The sequence below is a fragment of the Rhinoraja longicauda genome, chromosome 8 (assembly GCF_053455715.1).
Source record: "Rhinoraja longicauda isolate Sanriku21f chromosome 8, sRhiLon1.1, whole genome shotgun sequence".
Taxonomy (NCBI): Eukaryota; Metazoa; Chordata; class Chondrichthyes; order Rajiformes; family Arhynchobatidae; genus Rhinoraja; species Rhinoraja longicauda.
This window is the reverse complement of record NC_135960.1, coordinates 70,670,537-70,683,622: the sequence shown is the minus strand read 5'-3', so window position 1 is coordinate 70,683,622 and position 13,086 is coordinate 70,670,537. Positions and strand designations below refer to the sequence as shown.

General features: G+C 42.7%; 1 protein-coding gene across 4 annotated transcripts in view; it reads right to left on the bottom strand.

Annotated features, from left to right (window-relative positions):
• The window catches only part of LOC144596074 (calcium-responsive transcription factor-like), a 70,679-nt gene extending 57,640 nt beyond the window's left edge, over positions 1-13,039 (bottom strand). For 3 of the 4 annotated variants that reach the window (XM_078404194.1, XM_078404196.1, XM_078404197.1), the window contains exons 1-2: positions 12,992-13,039; positions 262-347 (exon numbers count right to left, since the gene is read on the bottom strand). The gene's annotated coding sequence lies outside the window, so the exon portion shown is untranslated. Of the gene's footprint in view, positions 1-261; positions 348-3,538; positions 3,813-12,991 lie in introns of those variants that run through there. The other variant, XM_078404195.1, reaches the window with a different exon arrangement.
• Between the last annotated feature and the right edge of the window lie 47 nt (positions 13,040-13,086).

Sequence of the window (13,086 nt, the reverse complement as noted above, 5' to 3'; positions counted from 1 at the left end):
TGAAAATTAAAAAAATACATAAAATCTAAAGCATCAACAGAAAATGCTGGAAATAGTCAGCAGGTCATGCTGAAGAGACACAGAATTAATGTTTCAGGTTGGAGAAGGGTCTGACGAAGGGTCTCCAATCTGAAACATTCGTTTTCATTTTCTTCCCACAGGTGCAGCCTGACCAGCTGAGTATTTCCAGTAGTTTTGAGTTCTTGAGTCTTTATTCCTTATGGTTACTCTACCAATGTGAATTTTCATGTATTTACTTACACTAAAATCCATCCACTGTTCGATAGCCAATCCACTTAATTGTCCAAATTCTTTTCAAGATCTTGAATCTTCTCTGTATTGGTTTGCTGATAGAATGAGCAAAATTTTACATTGTGACAAGAAGTATCTCCTCTCATTTACAAAGTAGGCAACAAAATTCAAAACAATCTGCAAACATTTTTCAACTTCTGTTCTCTGGTCATTAGCGAATATTCAGTTATACAATTTACTATTAATCCTATCCATGAATAAGGACAGCACTTTATTTCCCAGCAAGATAATTGCATAGTCAAACTTTAAATTGATACCACATCTCTGCTTGTCACTGGAAAATAATCACAAATGCCAAGGGTCAAGTTGAAAGTATGCTTTCAAACATGTCACACACACCTCTTTAATTGATAGGGTATAGAAGACCCATTTCTCCAATTTAAGATAACAGCAATTTACTTTCCCATCACTGTCCTTGTAATGGTAAGATGCCATTGAGCTGGGAATAGTGCAGAGAAGATTTACAAAGATATTGCCACAACTCAAGGACCCGAGCTAAAGGCAGGCTTGAACTTTATTCCTTGGAGCGCATGAGGCTGAGGGGGTGATCTTATAGAGCTGTGTAAAATCATGAGGGAAATAATAGGGTGAATGCACTGATTTTTTCCCCTGGGTATGGGAAACAAGAACCAGAGGCCATAGCTTTAAGGTACAAGGGTAAAGATGTAATAGGAACCTGAGAGGGAGCTTTTTCCAAACAGAGGATGGTGGATATATCGAATGAGCTGCTGCCAGAGAGAGTATTTAAGGCAGGTACCGTAACAGCATTTAAAAGATATTTGGACAGATACATGGATAGGAAAGGTTTTGAGGGATATGTGCCAAACGCAGGCAAATGGACTAGCTTAGATGGGGCATGAACGAGTTTGCCCATGGGCCCGTTTACGTACTGTATGACTCTATAACATAACATTTGTCAGGTTCCAACTACATCCTGGCACTTTTAAAACAATAATTAATATCCTGTAAAATGATCATTTTAGAATCTGAATCATAAAGAGATTACACGAGGAAACAGGCCCCTCACACTGCCATCAACCACTCATTTACACTATTCTTACATTCTTTCAAATTGTTTTATTCCAACATTTTCATCAACTCCCCCTAGATCCTAATGACCACCTAAACATGAGAGCAATTTACTCAGGCCAATTAACATGTCAACATGCACTTATTTGTGTTGTGAGAGGATACAAGAATACCTGGAGAAAAAAACCCATGTGGTTACAGGAAGACTATACAAACTCCACATAAATTGAAGATAGACACAAAATGCTGGAGTAACTCAGCAGGACAGGCAGCTATACTCCAGTATTTTGTGTTTATCTTCAATTTAAACCAGCATCTGCAGTTCTTTCCTCCACATAAATAGGTCAGGATTAAATGTGAACCGCAACTCCCCTTGCTCTTTGTGAACCACAAAAGGACACAAAGTGCTGGAGTAATTCAGCAGGTCAGGCAGCATCTCTGGAGAACATGGACAGTTAACGTTTCAGGTCGAGATCCTTTGCAGCGGAGCAGTCAAAAATGTAGAAACGATGAACTGCAGATGTTGGTTAATTGCCAAAATGTAGAAACAAAGAACTGCAGATGCTGGTTGTTATGTTCAGCACGGCATAACGATAAAGTACACTCACACGCGCGTTGCCTGAATCGCGCCAACCTTTATTTACCCAGTGTTCTCGGCTAACAAGGAACACCCACTCATTAACATGGCACATGAATATGCATGAATACATTACACTGCTCTCCCTTTTTTTAAGTATTAAATCCAAGTACTCAGTTACAATTTTGGTGTTGTGATACTTGATTTAAACCAATACTTTTAACCATATTTACAAAATTTCAAATGATAAACATAACACATTTATTTTACATATTCACACATTTTCGTTTTACTTGTAGAGTGAGTTGTCTAACTTACAAATTTAACCTAATTACTGGTTTGCGGTTCCTGCCTGATCGTCTAACAGTAACAGGTGCAACAGGCATAACAGATGTACGTGTAGACTCAATTTTGGCTTGTTTGGCTCTATGTTAGTACACTGACCTTGACTAGAGAAGTCTGTCTCTTTATCTGTACTAACTGGATTTTGTGTATCAACCACAATAGTCTTTTCTAACTCACTTTCAGATGAATACTCAGGGATTAGTAATTCATGCTCAGTTTTTGGATCATCTTTGGCTGGAATCATTTGATCCACATGAACACTTTTGATCTTGTCTCCAACATCCACTAAGTATCTTTTTGTTCCACACACTTCCACTATTTTCCCAACATCCCATTTGTCTCGACTGGACTTGTTGGGAGGACTGAGAACACGAACCTGCTCATCTGGCTTGAAGTTCCTCTCCTTTTTGTGGAAGTCAAAGTGGCGTTTTTGACTTAACTGTTTTTGCTCAACTCTCTAGGCCAAATTGGGTTGAACTAGACTTAGGCGTATTCTTAGCCTTCTCTTCATCAACAGTTCTGCAGGTGAATAACCCGTAGTTGTGTGTGGTGTGGTTCTGTACTTCAGCAAGAAACTACCCTGCAAAACCTGTTTCTTGAGAGCGTCTTTGACTACTCTAACAGACCTTTCCGCCGCCCCATTGGAGGCTGGATGGTATGGAGGAACAAGTGTGTGTTTTACCCCATTACGCTGCATGAACTCTTTGAACGGGGTACTGATTGAGAATGATCAGCCATGATCACATTGAATGGCGGTGCTGGCTCGAAGGGCCGAATGGCCTACTCCTGCACCTATTGTCTATTGTCTATTGAACTGTTCTGAACGAAACTGAGGTCCGTTATCAGAAACAAGTTCTTCTGGTAAACCATGACATGCAAAAATTGAACTCAACTCGTCTATGGTACGCTCAGCAGTAGTGCTTGATCCCATATGCTTAGCCTCAATCCATTTGGAATGACTATCTATTAGTACCAGAAAATTATCATTACCCTTTTCACAAAAGTCTACATGAACTCTCTGAAACGGTCTACTTGGCCATGACCAGGGTTGCAGTGGTGTTTTTGGTGGTTTACTGCGGCAATTTTGACACACGCTACATTTGCTCACCAGTGACTCAATGTCACTGTCTATATCAGGCCAATACACAAAACTTCTAGCAATTGACTTCATGCTTACTATGCCAGGATGTTCGGCATGAAGTTCGTACATAATCTTGTTTCTTAAAAACTCTGGTACAACCACTCTGTAACCCCACTTTATGCATCCCTGCTCACATGATAATTCATGTCGTTGATTATAGAAAGGCTTCAGTTCCGAGTTTGATCCACTCTCGATTTCAGTCCAACCATTCAATGTCTGTTCATAGACACTCTTCAGCACAGTGTCCTTCTCTGTTTCAACTATAATTTCTGTTGCAGTCACTGGAAAGTCTTCATCTACGACTTGCAGTGTGTAGATTGAGTTCTCGCTTCCCACATCAGAGTTCTCATGGGGCAATCGGGACAACGCATCTGCGACTGCGTTGCATTTGGAGTTTCTGTACTCTACCTTGTAGTCATACTGGGACAGCAGAATTGCCCAGCGCTGCATCCTTGATGCCGCCATGGAAGGTATAGCTGACTTGGGACCAAGTATCGCTAGTAGTGGTTTGTGATCAGTCACAAGGGTGAATGGTCTGCCAAGTAGAAACTGGTGGAATTTCTTGATTCCGAACACAATGCTGAGTGCTTCCTTTTCTATCTGTGCATAGTTGCGCTCACTTGGTGATAGGGTGCAGGAGGCAAAAGCAATAGGCTTTTCCTGTCCGTCATCCATTACGTGGCAAATCACTGCACCTACACCATAACTTGAAGCATCACAAGCAAGTTTCATATCGCGCGTCGTGTCGTAGTGAACAAGGAGTTTGTCACTTGTCAGGTTTTTCTTGCAGATGTCGTATGCATGTTGTTGTTCCTTTCCCCACATCCAATTCTCATCCTTTTGTAACAGATGATGTAGTGGCTTTAGCACGGTTGCTAAATCTGGAAGGAATCGTGCATAGAACTGCACCATCCCAAGGAATGATCGTAGCTCTGACACATTGTTGGGCTTTGGAGCATTCGCAATTGCTTCAACTTTCGCCTTCACAGGGCACAGTCCGTTGGAATCTACTTTGAGTCCAAGGTAGATCACCTCTGATTGTGCAAATGCACATTTGCTCTTTCGTAGTTTGACGTTGTGGCAGTTCAGTCGTGTGAGAACTTGCTCGAGTATTTCCCGATGTTCTTCCATGCCCACTGTGAATATCAGTAGATCATCCTGGTTGCACACACAGTGTGGAATGCCTTGCAACATTTTGTCCATGACGGACTGAAAGATTTTTGGGGAAGATTTCACACCATAGGGCAGCTTTGTGTATGAATACAAGCCCTTATGTGTGTTGATGGTCAAGCACTGCTGACTTTCTTTGTCAACATTGAGTTGGGCATAAGCGTGAGACAAATCCAGCTTAGTGAAGACTCTTGCTCCGCTAAGATCTGCATACAGATCCTGCGAGGTTGGCAAAGGATACTGTTCGTTGTCAACAGCTTGGTTGATTGTGACTTTGTAGTCACCGCATAGTCGAACAGTTTTGTCAGCCTTGGGTATGGCCACAATTGGCGTTGCCCAGTTGCTCTGGTCTGTCTTCACGAGTACTCCATTCCGCTCCAACCTGTTGAGTTCTTCCTCCACTTGTTGCTTTAGCGCATATGGTACGGGTCTTGGTCGACAATACACAGGTCTCACATCTTGCTTCAGTCGAATGTGTGCAGAGTACCCTGTTATTCCCGTGTAACTATCAGCAAATATTTCAGCATGTTTGCTTACGACATTTTCAAGACGTGATTTGGACACATCGATGCTGAAAATGTTCTTCCAGTCTAATTTCATTCTACTGAGCCAATCCTTTCCAAGGAGGGTTGGTTTATTTCTGTAGCTGGCCACTATGATGGGCAGTGTTACTGACTGGCCATTACACTGAACTTAACAATTCATTTGTCCGCACGTCTCCAAGGCTTCCCCTGAGTAGGTTCTCAGCTTGACCTTACTCTCGGACAATGGTGTCTGTGAGAACTTTGTTTCGTACAGGTCTTTGCTCATGACCGAACAGTCTGCTGCCGTGTCAATACACATATCAATTAACTGTTCATTAACCAATAGTTTAATTCGAAAGTCCATGTCTTGGCTGGTTATAGGCTTATTGATATCAGTTGCATGAATAATGTACAACCCAAGTTCATTGTCATCCGGGTTCATCTCTAAGTTGTGAACACTTTTCTGGTGTTGTCGTGTGTTTCCCACTTTAAGCTTGGCCCGACATGCTGAGGCGATATCGCCTTTCTTCTGGCAGTTATAGCACTTAGTTGTTTTGAACTGACAGGATTGGGATTGGTGATTACCGTTGCAACGATAACAACTGGCTGCACTTCGGTTTCAGTTTAGCCCCTTTTGGTTTGGCCATAGGCGCTGCTTTGTGTGTGTACATGGCCACTGCAGTATGTGGTGAACGAAACTCGCGAGCATTCTTTGATGTCATCTCCATTGTGGTAGCAATCTTGCATGCTATCTCAAATGTAAGATCAGGAGTGCTCATGAGTCTGGACTGAATTCGTTCGTCCACTAGACCACAAACAAATCTGTCACGTAGTGCGCGTTCGAGAAAGGTTCCAAAGTTACAGTGCAACGTTAAGTTTTTCAAGGCAACAATGTACTCACTGATTGTCTCGTTTTGCTTCTGGTTTCTCGTGCCGAATTTGTAGCTTTCTGCAATTTCCAGAGGCTTTGGGTTGAAGTGCTCCTCCAACTTCTTTATAATGTCACTGAAAGGCACATCTTTTGCCTTTATGGGCGCAAGGATATTCACGAGTGTGCCGTACACTTCAGGTCCGATCTCCGTGAGCAGAATCGCTTTCATGCGTTCACGAACGGCCTTGTTTGTTGCAGCCACTACCTCTCCTTCACCACTGGTCTCCGTGATGTTGTTAGCCATGAAGAACATGTTCGCTCTTTCCATATAGGAGCTGAATGGCTCTCTACTTTTGTCAAAGATGCCCAGGATTCCGATGTAGCCCGTGGACGCTGCCATTTTGTCCCTCTCTTTTTTTTAAACAAAGGAACGAGGAAAGTTTTTTTTTGCACAAGCTCAGATTTCCTGCCTGTTCTGGTGTAGCAAAGCACCTAAAACTTAGCAGTACAAAAGCTATGCTAGCTATGCAAAACAAACTGTCTCCTTCACAATCCCGTCCTCGTCGCCAATTTTGTTATGTTCAGCACGGCATAAAGATAAAGTACACTCACACGTTCGTTGCCAACCTTTATTTACCCAGCGTTCTCGGCTAATAAGGAACACCCACTCATTAACATGGCACATGAATATGCATGAATACATTACACTGGTTAAAAATGAAAATGTAGAAACAAAGAACTGCAGATGCTGTTTAATAGTCAAAATGTAGATACAGTGAAATCTGTGAACCAGGTATGCATGTACATTACTTAGAATCAGCATGTGACATAATCTTCAGTTAAACAATGTAAAACTCAATCATGCTGCCTACGTTCTGCTATTTCATTGTAGCAACTGCACCAAACTGGGAAAAACTGCATATTTGTACCAAAACAATAAAAGAGTAAACAAAAACAAATGCCGTGGATGCTAGAATTCTGAATGAAAATATAAAGCCTTGAATGTGGAGAAGTAAAGTTTGTATGTCAAGTTGATTTTTCATCAGGACATGCTTTGAATAAATGTTATTCTGCACAATTCTGTTCATCTCACAGCTGATCCTCTGTGTCTGTCTTCCTAAAGCTAACTATATGTTCTATCATAGCATTCCCTCCTTAATATTCTGCAGGCTCATATTTAAACATAACTTAAACTTCAATAATAAATTACCAACAATACAACTCCACCAAACAGCATTCCATCCATAACAAGTACCATTGCTAAAATATTATGAATGGACATGAATTGAATACAGTGCTGCCTTCTCTGTTGAAAACCATTTTTATTTTACATCGATGTCATTCTTTTTATAACTACATTCACATATTTTATATGCAACATTTTGCACCTAAACTGTTCTGGTGTTCTATAAAAGACCAGCATTCTTCCCAATGTGATACTGAGAGTAACAACGGAAACAAATCAGAACATATCTCAGGCACAGGTCAATTTTAATGTCTTAATACTACCTATTATCATGTTACAGCATTACCAGTTCTACCTATATGCACAAGATTAGCCTGGTGCCACTCATCACTTCCACGATGCCTGTGACAAACCGGCAGGTTTTCCATTAAATTAAACATCTATTTGGAACATGGTATTCCTTGGAATTCAAATCATAAAATTAATTTTCAGTCTCATAATTTATTGTAATAAGGAAAAAAAGGATGACCATGTTGCTGACAGTGTAACAGCCGCTAATAAAAATGTACCTAAGAGAAAATGAGGGAGAATATCCTAGACAGCTCTTCAAACGAGGCATTTTACATAGAGCTTGTAAACAAAAATAGGCTGACTATGTTGCTCAGGATAGAAAACATAAAAAATAGGTGCAGGAGGAGACCATTCGGCCCTTCGAGCCAGCACCGGTATTCATTGTGATCATGGCTGATCGTCCCCAATCAATAACCCGTGCCTGGCTTCTCCCCATATCCCTTGATTCCACTAGCCTCTAGAGCTCTATCTAACTACCTCTTAAATCCATCCAGTGATTTGGCCTCCACTGCCCTCTGTGGCAGAGAATTCCACTGTAACAGACAGTGGCAGACACAGCTGATATGTAGGGAAATCGGAGCGATACAAGAATAATAGGGTTTATAGTGGCAGGGAATTTCAAAATCTGCAATAATACACAGTGGTAGAGTTGCCGCTTTACAGCGCCAGAGACCCGGGTTCGATCCTGACTACGGGTGGTGTCTGTATGGACTTTGTAGGCATCTCTCTGTGACTATGTGGGTTTTCTCCGGTGCTCCGGTTTCTTCCTACATTCCAAATACGTGCAGCTTTGTAGATTAATTGGCTGATGTAAATTGTCTTGAGTGTGTAGGATAGAACTAGTGTACGGGTGATCATTGGTCCATGCAGACTCAGTGATCCAAAGGACCTTCCACACTATATCTCTAAACTAAACTTAATGTGACAGGCTTATTTCAGTATCTGAGAGACAAAGATCAATGTACACTTGGAAAGGCAAGAATTAATTATCAGTATGTTCTTGTTAAGGGATATACTGTCTGAACGATTTAATTTGATTTTTAAAATGAGAAACAAGGTATATTGATGAAGGCAATGCAGTTGATCTGTACTTCAATAAAACCTTTGATGAGGTCTCTGATGAGATTGTGGGACCTTGTGGGTTTAAGGTCCCACATTCCACTTACATTAATCCTACATCAATCCCATTTTCTGTTATTCTCCCCACATTCACCCAGATTTTATGCACTTTCAATGGCCAATTAAGCTACCAACCTGAATGTTTTCGTGGAGTGTGGGACAAAACTAAAACTTCAGAGGAAACCCATGTGGAAACAAGGAGAAGGCACAACTCCACAAATCAGAGATTGGGAATGAACCCAGGCCTGTGCTGGCATTATATTTTGGGAGGACTAACAAGATGAGGACATAAACAATGAATGGTAGAGCCCAGTGGATGACAGAGGAAAAAAAGGCTGCATAAATCCAACAATCTCTAAACGTGGCATTACGTAGAAAAGGTGGTTCAGAAAGCCCACAAGGTATATGCCTTCAACAACTGCAGCATTGAATGTAAGTCCAGGGAGTTTATGGTTCTAAAATATTGGTTAGGCCACAACTGGAGGACTGTGTATAATTCTAAGGTGGACACAAAATGCTGGAGTAACTCAGCGGGTCAGGCAGCATCTCAGGAGAGAAGGAATGGGTGACGTTTTGGGTCTGAAGGGTCTCAACCTGAAACGTCACCCTTTCCTTCCCTCCTGAGATGCTGCCTGACCCGCTGTTACTCCAGTATTTTGTGTCTACCTTCGATTTAAACCAGCATCTGCAGTTATTTTCCTACACTGTGTATAATTCTGGTCGCCACACTCAAGGAAAGACCTGATTCTACAGGAGAGGGTGCGGAGGAGATTCGCCAATACAGGCAGTCAGTCCCAAACTTACATAAGGATTCTGTTCCTGAAAACTGTACATAAACCATTTTTTTCTGTAAATCTGAAACATCCATTTTCTACAGCTGTCCATATTCTGCATACACCTGCTATAATTCATTTCATCATCTCATCTCTCACACGCTACCCATAACTGAAGTAACGGAGTATTTACTGCATCCAATCATTAATACCATGATATATTTTATTTCTATTAGCACTATTACATAAGCCAATTAATTTATGATGGCTACAGGGACACAGCGGTAGAGTTGCTGCCTTACAGCAAATGCAGCACCGGAGACCCGGGTTCCATCCTGACTATGGCTGCTGTCTGTATGGAGTTTGTACGTTTGCCCCATGACCTGCTTGGGTTTTCTCCGAGATCTTCGGTTTCCTCCCACACTCCAAAGACTTGCTGGTTTGTAGGTTAATTGGCTTGGTAAATGTAAAAATTGTCCCGAGTGGGTATAGCACAGTGTTAATGTGCAGGGATCGCTGGTCGGTGTGGATCCAGTGGGCCGAAGGGCCTGTTTCAGTACTGTATCTCTAAACTAAACTATGTTGAAAAAGTCTTTGGAAATCGTGGGAAAATATGTATAAAATTGTTGTGTCATATTTTCTGTAACTTGGGGACTGCTCATATGTTGCCTTTCAACTATGAGCAGCCTGGAGTTTGTGTTCCTTGGCTGAGAGGGAATATGATTGAGGTATACTAAATTATGAGTTCAAGATGAATGTACAAACTTTCAAAGGGATCTGAGGAAGAAATGTTTTACCTGGGTGTTTGTCATTTGTAATGGACTGCCCGAGGCAGTGATGAGGCATTCAAGAGAGAGCTAGATAGAGCTCTTAAGGATAGTGGAGTCAGGGGGTATGGGGAGAAGGCAGGAATGGGGTACTGATTGAGAATGATCAGCCATGATCACATTGAATGGTGGTGCTGGCTCGAGGGGCCGACTGGCCTACTCCTGCAACTATTGTCTATTGTCTATAAGCACTCATATCAAACTAACTAATTTGTTAAACAAAGTAAGTTCTAAAGAATGAACATATTTGCAGTTGAAACAGAATCTGGAAATGCGAAATGCTAATTCATCTTTCACATTTCTGGCTTTACAATTTTATCACAGCAACAGAGTAAATCATTCCTGAAGATCCTCTATCCATATACCATGGGATTTCTTCAGTATAAATCTCTGAAAATTCAGTGAAAATATTCACAGTATTTTTAATCAGTACAATACTAAATTAATTCAACTGAATTACTTCGGAAGGCCAAGAAAACCAAACATTTAAATACAATCTTCCAAAGCAGGTACTGAAAGGTGTTCTAAAAATAGATAGCAAACACTACCACAGGAAATAATGTTAATTATTTATTTATCAGCATCATGAGGGTTTAATACTTTAAAATTTGAATTCCAAAGGGCTTCACATTTGTGCTAACTGCTAACAATTTTTTTAATTTGCAAGGACCAAAGAGAGATAAAAAGGAGTCATTTCACAATTACTTCAGAACTCTCATTTACAATCTATCTTAATTTTAAAGAAAGATCCAACCACCCACAAACCCACAACTTTCATTCGATCAAAATTCAGAGGGATGAGATGTACATTCATCTGGAAAGGCGGGGGTTGATTAATGATGGCAGCATGGTTTTGTGTGTGGGAGAGTGTGTCTCTCAAATCTGATTGTGTTTTTTTAAGGAACCAAGACGGGCAGGGCTGTAGCCGTAGTCTAAATAGTCTTTAGCAAAGTCTTTGATAAGATTACGCACAATAGACTACTCTGGAAGGTTAGATCGCATGGGATCCAGGATACAGAATTGTCAAAAATGTAGGAAGAAGAGGATGATGGAGGAAGGTTGATGTTCGGACTGGAGGCCTGTGACTAGTGGTAGCATCAGTCCTGAGTTTATTGTTGTTTGTCACCTATATCTATGATTTGGATGAGAATGTACAAGTTTGCAGAATATACTAAAATAGATAGCATCGGAGACTGTGAAGATGCTAAACTGAGAATTAGTGGGATCATGATCAGCTGGGCGTGTAAGCCAAGAGTGGCAAATGAGGTTTAATTCATATAAATTGGAAATTGGAAAGTCAAAATAGAGCAGGACCTTCATAGTGAACGATCGGATCTTGGAGTGTGTTGTAGGAATACAAGTACATTGTTTTCTTAAAGTAATGTCACAGATGGATAGGATGGTGAAAAGGGTTTTGGGCATGCTGCTCTTCATCTGGGAACTGAAAAGAGTGGTTGGGACATTCATCACTGTTGGACAGGATGTTGATGAGACCAGACCTAGATTATTTATATTCAGTAGACACAAAATGCTGGAGTAACTCAGCGGGACAGGCAGCATCTCCAAGAGAAGGAATGGGTGACGTTTTGGGTCCAGACCCTTCTTCAGTTTTGGTCATTCTGTGATAAGAAAGATGCCATTAAACTGGAAATAGTGCAGAGATGATTTGCTGGGGGGCTAGAACTAGGACTGGGATTGAAACTGACTGAGTTGGGACTGACTGGGATTGGGACTAGGACAGACTGGGATGGGACTGATTGAGTCAGGAGTTGGGAGTGGGACTGACTGGGACAGGGACTGGAACTGACTGAGTTGGGACTGGGACGGGAGTTGGGAGTGGGACAGAGACAGACTGGGACTGAATGAGTCAGGAGTTGGGAGTGGGACTGAATGAGTCGGGATATGGGAGTGGGACTGAATGAAACAGGGATTGACTGGTACAGGGACTAACTGAGTTGGGAGTGGGACTGGGACACATTGACTGGGACTGACTGAGTCGGGAGTGGGACTGACTGAGACAGGGACTGACTGGGACAGGGATTGACTGAGTTGGGAGTGGGACTGGGACACATTGACTGGGACTGACTGAGTTGGGAGTTGGAAGTGGGACTGACTGAGACAGGGACTGACTGAGTTGGGAGTGGGACTGGGACACTGACTGACTGAGTTGGGAGTGGGACTGAGACACTGACTGACTGAGTTGGGAGTGGGACACATTGACTGGGACTGACTGAGTCGGGAGTTGGAAGTGAGACTGACTGAGACAGGGACTGACTGGGACAGGGACTGACTGAGTTGGGAGTGGGACTGGGACACTGACTGGGACGGAGTTGGGAGTGGGAGTGGGACACACTGACTGGGACTGACTGAGTTGGGATTGGGATACATTGACTGGGACGGAGTTGGGAGTGGGACTGACTAAGTTGGGAGTGGGACAGGGACGGACTGGGACGGAGTTGGGAGTGGGACAGGGACGGACTGGGACGGAGTTGGGAGTGGGACTGACTAAGTTGGGAGTGGGACTGGGACACACAGACTGCCCCCCTCTCCCAATCTCCACAGGCAGCCCGCAGTCCTCTCGCCATTTTGTTGCCCGTAGCTGCCTTCCCTTGCTGGCGCAGAGGCGCCTGCAGTGGCGGGGAGTGGTGGGTGTTCGCTGCGTGTTGTGTTGTGTGTGGTGTGAGTGAGTGTGTGTAGTGTAGTGTGGGTGGGTGTGCGGGGCGCGGGTCGGGTCGGGCACACGGCGCCGGAACGAGTCTACTCAACCTCGTCTTCGCTTCACAACACGTCCGCCATTGGAGAGCCGGAGCGGCGCGGCACTGCGCATGCGCACCCCGGCAGGCACCGGCACCGCTCGGCCC